Consider the following 9,590-nt stretch of genomic DNA (forward strand, 5'->3'; position numbering starts at 1 on the left):
GTATGCAAATTATGATTGAAGATAGAGTGCAATAAATGTTATGAAAGAGATGCACTGACTATAATGGTAATACATAACACAGGCATAGCCTAGGCTGCGTATTGGGAAGGATAATTTTTGGCTTTGGTCACACTGACCTTCTTTGGGGAATCGAAAGTAGGAGGCAAGAATAAACCAGTTAGGAGGCCATTGTCATAATCCAGGCACTGTTGTAAGTCTTCGGTATATCAGCAAACTGAAACCAGACAAAAATCCCTGCCCTGTAGAATTTATATTACAATGCAATGGTTGTACATGAAGTTCTAAGAATCAATCACAAAACCTTTCACAATTTATTTTTTATTTTTAGGAGATACCGGGGATTGAACCTGGGACCTTGGATATGCAAAGCAGGTACTCAGTCACCGAGCTATACCTGCCCTGCACTTTTCATAATTTTTAATTCCCATTTTCTGTCATTGCATAACAAACCATCTCAAAACTTAGTGACTGAAGTTGCCAATTTTATTTCTCATGGCTCTGAGATTTAGCTGAGCTCAGTCGGTGATTCTCACTTAGAGTTTCTCAGGTGGTTACAATCTCATCAAAGCGAGTACTGGAAGTCATTGGAATGCCTAGCCAGGCTGACTAAGATGACCTGTTTTGCACACATGCCTGACATGGCCACTCTTTTCAGCTGAGTGGCCTGAACTTCTTACATGGTGGCTCAGAGCTCCAAAAGCAGAGCTCCAAGAGGCCATGTCGCTTAAAACTCAACTTGGAAGGAGTGGATGTGGCTCAGGTGGTCCTGCTTCCCATGTGGGAAGTCCCCAGTTCAGTTCCTGGTGCCTCCTGAAAAACAAGCAAACAAATGATAAAACTAACTCAGGGGAGCCAATGTAGCTCAGTGGTTGAACATTGGCTTCCTACCTATGAGGTCCTGGGTTCAACCCCTCCTCCCCAGCCCAGGTACTTAAAAACAAAGAAAGAAACAAACAAAAAGCTCAGCTTGGAACTGAGGTAACATCATTTCCACCTATTTTATTGGTTGAAACAGCCTCAGGCAAGGCAGATTCAAATTTGTTAAAGGGTGGATTCTGTATTTTGATGTAGGGAGGAGAGGTGTGTCATGTGCAAAAAGAAGGAAAGAAATTGATGGAGGTAATAGTAGCTAACTTCTAAGATGACTCCAATGATCTTTATCTTCTGTTCATGCCCTTGGGTAGTTCCCAAGGACAGGGCTGGCCTGTCCAAAGCTAGGTCATAAAAGTCATTGTGGCTTCTCCTTTGCTCTCTCTTGGATCACTCTTCTCAGGGGAGCTAGCCACTATATCATGTGGTCTCCTAGAGCGGCCCATGGTGAGAAGAACTGAAGCCTCTTACCAATAGCAGCACAGCCACATGCCAGCCCTGTGAACAGATCACCCTGGAAGTGGGTCATCCAGCACTGGTCATTATTTTGATGGCAATACCAAGAGAAACCCCGTGTCTGAACCACCCATCTTGAGTCTTGACCCACAGAAACTGTGATTTAATAAACATTTGAAGCTGCTAAGCTTTGGGGGTAATTTGTTATGCAACAACAGAGAAATAATACAGAGGTCATTTTTTGGAGGTAACCCCGGGCAGGGTTTATGTCAGTTTCATTAGTGAAACTCACACAGCCTGACTCATGGCTCAAAAATATCACAAAGGAAAGATGGTCATGATATCATAGTCACTGAATAGTCTTCCCATTGTGTGGGCCCTTGGAATGGAGATGGACAAATATATGAGTGAGAGGAAGCATGATAAGGTGGGGATGGGATTCCTGATGCAGAAGAAAGGTGGTCTTCATGCAAAGATAGACCAGTCAAGAGAATGTAGGTGACCACCTCTGGACAAGTACAGCAAGATGACTGACAACCACTGTCAGTAGTGTAGAAGAAACAAAAGGCTTCCTGAAAACGATGTAGCTTATAGCAAAGGTTTTCTGTTTGTGCACATGTCCTTTTTTTTCCATCAGAGAAAGAGATTAAACCCGTCTGTTAGGATTTGCTCTTTAAAGAAACTGTTGGCTGCTGCTAAATGACTTGTGTTCTTCTACTATGACTACTCATGGATTCCTTGTTGATTTGGTCTTACATCTTCTCAGAACATTTATTCTTTCTTTGCATCAAAGAAACTTAAGCCCAAGTTTTCCCTTTGAGTATTTTAAAGAAATAGTAGTTGAAAATCAGAGAAGAGTGCCCACACAACAAACTTAGAACTTCAGAAATAGTCATTTGTCTAAAATCACTCTCCCTAGTTTTCTAGTTCTCAACATTTTCCTCTATTTTTGAAGTCTTAACGAAGATATTCAAGAGAATGAATATTAGCCATAGTTTGCTAATACAATTTTGGCATCGTGCTTCTATATATCATTATTTTTCCAATATAGAATATGATAAATTACAGAGTTGTAGTGGTTTTCAGTTGGGACATTTTGGAAGAGTGTTTTGTGATCAAAAGCAGTAGTATAAGTATGATATATGTATTAAGTTCATATGTATTATTTTTAAATGGGCTAAGTTTGAAAGAAAGATAGTGGCATGACTTGGGTAACAATAGTCAGGATTAGAAAAAGTTCTCCAGGAGGGAGAAATGACATATGAGGTGTTTGGAAAATGGGACAGACAGAATGAGATACATGCAAAGGTCAGCAAGTAGATTTCTTTGATTGGAGCAAAGATTGGGCCAAACAATCCCCACTGGCCTGTATGCCTTCTTGCACCTCAATTCCACTACTCACCTCACTCTCTTGTCATGTCAAGTTCCCTCCCTACATCAGAAATATACATATTGTCTTAGATGTTGTTCCAGGCTCCCTGGGAAATAAAAATCTTCTACACGCCCTCAAAACATGCCACTTGCATTCCCAAAATAAAACCTCTTGTATTTTTTTTTTCAGTCACCACATGAATCAGTTTATTTCCAAAATGAACTACTAAATTGAAATTAAACTCACATTTATTAATATATACATAGAAATAGAGGGCTGAAGAACACTATTATTAATTTTGGGAGTTTTAAAAATATAAGTGTACATTAAACCTCTTGTATTGATGTTGGGAGATGGGTTTAGGGACAGCATGTTTGTATTTTTCTCTCTATGAGTATATAAGCCTCGGCTTTCTAAAAAAGTATGTTTCCTTTATACAATTAATAAATCCTATTCAATATCCAAAAGCATTACTGTTATGTTGTCAGGCGTCTCCAGTCTTGTGAGCTTGGAGACATTACCATGCTTGTTTACCTGCATCACGGAGAGGCCCGATGAATGCTGCGGTGTCGCCACTGTTGAATTGTGGGTAGATTTACCCAATCCTTTCCTGAATGCTTTCTCACACAGGAGGTGGGGTGGGGTGGTGGGAGAGTGTAAAGCAACTTTCAAACTGATACCCAACATCATCGATCAACATTCTTTGCCAAGTACCTCGAAAACTTGAGTAATTAGAGTGTCATTTAAGACACCCTCTTTCTATGTTATCCACTGTTCTTAAAATATACACTTTTGGGAATAGGTACTTGGAAAATTCTGCTGCAATGACCTCTATATTGATTGTTTACATACAACATGAAAACTTCTATTATGGTGGTGACATTGTTTACCTATTTTTCTCCTTTAGAAGCTCACCTTTTATAAGTAAAATATCAGTTAATATTTTTCTTCATTATACAGTTTCAGGCTGTTTGCTTTTCATTAATCCTTTATTACCATATAAATATTTTTATGTGTTGTTATAAATGCATCCTCCTATTAGTTTCAAATTCCTTGGTGTCATAATCACACAAAAGGCTGAAGTACTGATTATGCCTCAGATAATGTAGTTGTTAATGATCAACTTAATGTTAAAAGCCATTACTGCTCGTTGACATAATTCTGAGAACATTATACTGTAGAAGTGCACCTTTTGTGTGGAAACAGAATGACAAAATTGAAATGTTAAAAGTTGAGTGTCTGAATAATAGCCTGTGAAATCATTTAGACAAGACCATTGTTGCCTCTTTTGTTCAAGAGCTACAGAGTGACAGGATGAGACAAAAAAGGAGAAACACCACATTGGCTCCACTTGCAGGTTTGAAGGGAGATGGAAAGTAAAGAGGATCCCTATTTGTCTGTTTCCCTCTCTCTTCCTGGAGGGTCTTCACCTAACAACAGAGCACCCTCCTCTGGCCGCTTGCCAAAAGGGGATGCCTGCTGCCTTTTTGACTGGCAAGAGTTGAGCCAGGCAGAGAGTTGCTGTAAGCATCCTGAGAGGATTTCTCCAATGCGAGTGACCTGAACCAATCGCCCAAGGCCTCCTCCATGTGTCACATCAGGGCATGGTGAAAGCTGGAAAGAGACCTTTGAGGCGCAGCAAGTGTATAGTCACCAAACAACTTGGTAGCTCATTTGGGTGCTTTGCAACGTGGTGTCTCTTTTCTGTAGCCCCCTTGGCAAATTTTTGACCTAGACAGGAGGTGAGAGTCAAAACAGGGTAGAGAGATGGACGATAGGGTGCCTACGTGGTGGTGGGGAAGGGTGTGTGTGTGTGTGTGCGTGAATCAGTCCCCATGTTGGTGAGTCATTTAGCTTCACTCTTGCAAGGTTAAGGACCTAATTCCTTACCTTGACTGACCATTTAATAATGTCCACATTTGGTTACCTCAGGCAAAAATACCACAAAAATGGTTTTGTATTCTCAATGCCTAGTATCGGGTGTGCTTAATGTTGGCTGGTGATGTTAACCTTGACCACTTGGTTAAGGCAGTTTTTTTAATGGGTTTCTCCACTGTAAAGTTGCTATTTCCCCCTTTGTAGACTAATAAATAGCTTGGTGGAGATACTTTGAAACTACGCAAATACCTTGCTTTTATTTTTCTTTTTGAGTGTCGCCTTTTCTCAACATTTCAAGGGTCCAGATCAATATCATCTAAAAATCAGTTCTGTAATTAAGTAATTCCTTAAAAACGGACTGATATATGAGATTGTCTCCATCAGATATTGGTCTGCTGTTATTTAGTAAGTTTATAAAAGGATGTTGATAAGAGATAAAGACTGAGCCTTCTTAATTAAATCAAACAATGTGGGGGATGAGGGGGATAGTTTGACAGTGGGAACAAGATGCTTCCATACATTATTCTTGGGACTTGGGATAGAGAATAATGGAAAAATACATAAAGTACAAAGGGGCCATTCTGTAGTTGGGTATGTGTCTAATGCATGCAGATGGTCCAGTGGACGCAAATTCAAATTTTAACTCTCTAATTTTTCAGAAATACATGCTTAGTCAACTTTTTTCCTTAGAATATCCTATTCTGCCCCAAGAATTCAATTTTGATGCTATTGGGAAAAGTTACTTTAGAATTAGGTCCATTTACTACTAATGAATTAAGATGCATTAGCACTAACTGCATTCAATCCTAATTAGAAAAGGAAAAACTGCTTTGAGAAAATAGGCCTAAATCTTTCTTTTGTTATGTGATTATATTATTTTCAAAGTTAATATTTCTCTAATTGCCTTCTATTGGAATTCTCCATCTCCTCTTTTTTTCTTTTTTGGAGAAATTATGGGTTTATAGAACAATTATGCATTAAAAACTGGATTCCCATATACGACCCCACTAATACCTTATATTAGTGTGGAACATTTGTTACAACTGACAATAGCACATTTTTATAATTGTACTATTAAAGTGTATAGTTTAAGTTAAGGCTGACTGTGTAGTATAGTTCCATGGATTAAAAATTTTTTTATTCTGTTACCATACGTACACTCTACTTACTCCCTTAACCAAATTTGGATATATATATTGGGTACGTAATTGTGTTCACACTGTTGTGCTATCATCCCCACCGTCCATTAGCAAAACATTTCCATCATTCCAAATAGGAACCCTGTGTATTTGAAGCCTTAACTTCCCATTCCCTAGTTCTACCCTGTACCCTGGGAACTTGTATTCTAGACTCTGACCCTATGAGTTTGTTTATTCTAATTATTTCATATCAGTGAGATCATACAATAGATTTTCTTTTGTGTCTGGTTATTTCACTCCACATGATGTTTTCAAAGTACATTCTTTTTTTATATATATAATTTAAAATTTTTTTAAAAAGGATACTTAGTTTACATAAATGTTACATAAAAAATGTAGGGTATTCCCATATGCCCCTCTTCCTACCCCTCACACCTTTTCCCACTTTGACAGTATCCTTCATTAGTGTGGTACATTTGTTACAACTGATGAACACATTTTGGAGCATTGCCCCTAAGTGTGGATTATAGTTTATATTGTAGTTTACAGTCCTTTTTATGCCTGTATAATATTTCATTCTATGTATATATCACATTTTATTTATCCATCTGTCAGTTGATGGAATCTTAGGTTGCTTCCATCTTGTGGCAATTGTGAATAATGCTGATATGAATATTGGTGTGCAAATATGTTTGAGTCTTTGCTTTCAGTTTTTTGGGGTATATACCTAGTAGTGTTTGCTGGGTCATATGGTAGTTCTATACTCAGTTTTCTGAGGAACTGGGAAACTGTCTTCTACAGTGGTTGAACAATTCTACATTGCCACCAGTAATGAATGAGTATTCCTATCCCACATGCTGTCCAATACTTTTTATTTTCTGTCTTTTTAAAAAAAAGTTATAGCCATTCAAATGGGCATGAAATGGTATCATTGTGGTTTGGATTTGTGTTTCTTTGATGGCTACCAATCTGAATAACTTTTCATGTGCTTTCCTGCCATTTGTATATCTTCTTTGGAGTTCCTCTGCTCCAGTCCTTTTGTGTGTGTGTGTGTGTGTGTGTGTGTGTGTGTGTGTGTGTGTGGTGCTAGAGGCTGCGGATTGAACCTGGGACCTCATAAGTGGGAAACCAGCACTCAACCACTGAGTCATGTTGACTCCCCTGAGTTGGGTTTTTTGTTTGTTTTCCTTGTTGTTTGCTTTTGCTTTTTCCAGGAGGCACGGGAACTGAACCTGGGAACTCCCATGTGGGAGGTGGATGCTCACCTTTTTGAACCACATCCATTCCCTGTCCAGTTTTCAGTTGGGTTGTCTTTTTGTTATTAAGTTGAAAGATTTCATTTTATATTATGGATATTAATTCTTTATTGCATGTGTGGTTTCCAAATGCTTTCTCCCATTGTGTAGGTTGTCTTTTTACTTTCATGATAAAGTCCTTTGAGGAAAAAAAAAATATTTTGAGGAGGTCTCATATATTTATTTTTTCTTTTATTGCTTGTGTTTTGGGTATGAAGTCTTAACACAAGTTCCTGAAGATGCTTCCCTATGGTTTCTTCTAGGAGTTTGATAGTCTTAGCTTATATTCATCTCCTTTTATTTAATACTTCAGATATCTGCTCCAACTATCTCCTCTGCCACATTATCTGCCCTGCTAGTAGAGTTGACTTGGGTACGTTTTTGCCATATTTCACTTCTTCCTTTTAGCCTCTATTATTTCCTTATTGCTTGTAATTAACTTTATTTTTGAACAGTTTTTCTTAGCTTTTATTAATTAACATTCTTCTGTTACTCCCAAGTTATTTAAGACACATATTCAGTTTATTCGTTCATGTGCTAAGAATCTTTAATATGTGTTAATGCAAAACATAGGCTAACTAAGTTGGAAATACAAAGATAAAGAAGTAAGGTTCTTGTTTTCAAGAATCAGAGAACTTCTTTTGAGGTAGAAACTTCTTTGAACCTGACTGGCTTTTGAGTGAGATCTCAACTTCTTTGGGAGCATGTAATGTGTCCCAATATATAAAATGTACCTCAAGGGGAGGAAAAGTAGGCCTTGCATTTTAGTGGAAAAGGCAAGTAGAAGGTCCTCCCTGCTTTGTGAGGCGTGGTCGGGCTGCCTGGGGGTGGGGCACCCTGGCCAGGGGTGGGGCTGGGGGTGGAGGCTCCCCAAAGGGGAGATGAGGCTCCAGCTCCCCCTGGTTGCTTGCTGTGCTTGCGCCCACTGGCCAGGTGGCAACTCTCCCCCACGGTTCACCTGTCTGCTTAGGCGGGCGGTGCGGCCTGCTGGTGCCAGGCTGCAGCGGAGGCTGAGTGCTCCTGGGGCCTACTGGGGGGCAGAGGCTGAGTGCTCCTGGGGCCTACTGGGGGGCAGAGGCTGCTTCGCTGGACTGGAGGTGGGATAGGCTGCCCATGAGGGGACGGTTCCTGGGCCGAGTGTCCAACTGGAACCCGGAGGGACGGCCGGGCTGCCCCCTTGTTTCACTGGGACTGACCGCAACGTGGCCACGTGGTCACCATGGCCTCGCGGGGATGGGTGGACCACCAGCTCTTACCACCTTCCCTTGCAATACAGCTTGATTCCGCGTGAGATGTGAGATGGTGGGGAGGGGGGCGATTTCACCTGAAAGCAAATATCGTCTCTGACCTTCATTGCCTTTGCCGGGTCACTCTTGAAAGACTTCTAATAAAAAACATTTAACAGACTTGCTAGTCATTAATAGACTTGCTGGAACTGAAGGTAGGAACGAATGAGGAAGGCAGGGAGGGAGAAGAAGGAAGGAGCGAAGGAGAAAGGGAGGGAGGTTTCAGGGGAGATATGGGTGCTGGGGTGGTGGTGGTGGTGGTGGTGGAAGAGATCCTGAGTCATTCAGTGGAAAAGGGAATTTCAGAAGGTGATAGAGAGTTCTGTGGAGGTCAAGACTTGTTTTCTTTTAAAGAAGGGGAAAGAAATAGCCTCCACTAATTTGTGTGCTTCTGAACCTTGGTTCACCCAACAATAATTCAGAGGCTGTGGGAAATCCAGATGCAGTTGCTTGTTCTCAAAGAGCGACATGAGGACCCGATCCCGGCCTGCTGACGGATCAGGAGGCTGCACTGGCAGCAGGCAGATCCGCTCCTAGTGTAACTGGAGGGGAAAGCTTAATGCTTTGCTTTGCCATTTGAATTTTTTTGTTTGAAAGAGCATATAGATTATTTATCGTCCACCAAATAAACCTGAGGGTCTTTTAATAAACTCATAGATTATGTTGCTCAAAGGAGTTTATTGAAATAAAATCTGAATTCGTCCGTGACAATGACATTTCATAAGAGTTTATGGCTTTATCCTGTGTGGAATAGGATTTCCCACCTTACCTCAGGGTATCTGCGGATCATTTCAACATTCAGAAGGAAGATGAAAGAGTGACTTTAGGTCACTAGACCAGCTTCTCATATTTTTTTTTTTCCCCCTTAAACCAAGGACAAAGAGCAAAGTGGATAGAGGGTAACTGATAAAAAACTGGGACAAGCCTAACCAACTGCTTTCCAAAGCAGGTAAGTTTAAGCCCTTTGAGGAACACTGTTAGGGGAAGAAGCAAGTTCTATACCTCATAGCTATTTTTGAAAGTTACCACATCTTTTCTGGTCAGAATATTAGGGGGTTAGGGAGTTTGGCTTGGTTCTGATCCAAGAAAGAGCAACAAGGATGTAAAAATACAGACCATAATAGCCAGAAGCTTTGATTCCAGCTCCATTTATTTATTCTCTGATGGGCCTGAAGAGCTCACAGTTGTCTAAAAGTATCATTTGCACCACTCCCTCCGCCACCACAGTGCTCCCCCATGCCACCACCGGGGACTGTTTTGCCATCTCGCTCAG

The sequence above is a fragment of the Dasypus novemcinctus genome, chromosome 7, assembly GCF_030445035.2.
Source record: "Dasypus novemcinctus isolate mDasNov1 chromosome 7, mDasNov1.1.hap2, whole genome shotgun sequence".
Lineage (NCBI taxonomy): Eukaryota > Metazoa > Chordata > Mammalia > Cingulata > Dasypodidae > Dasypus > Dasypus novemcinctus.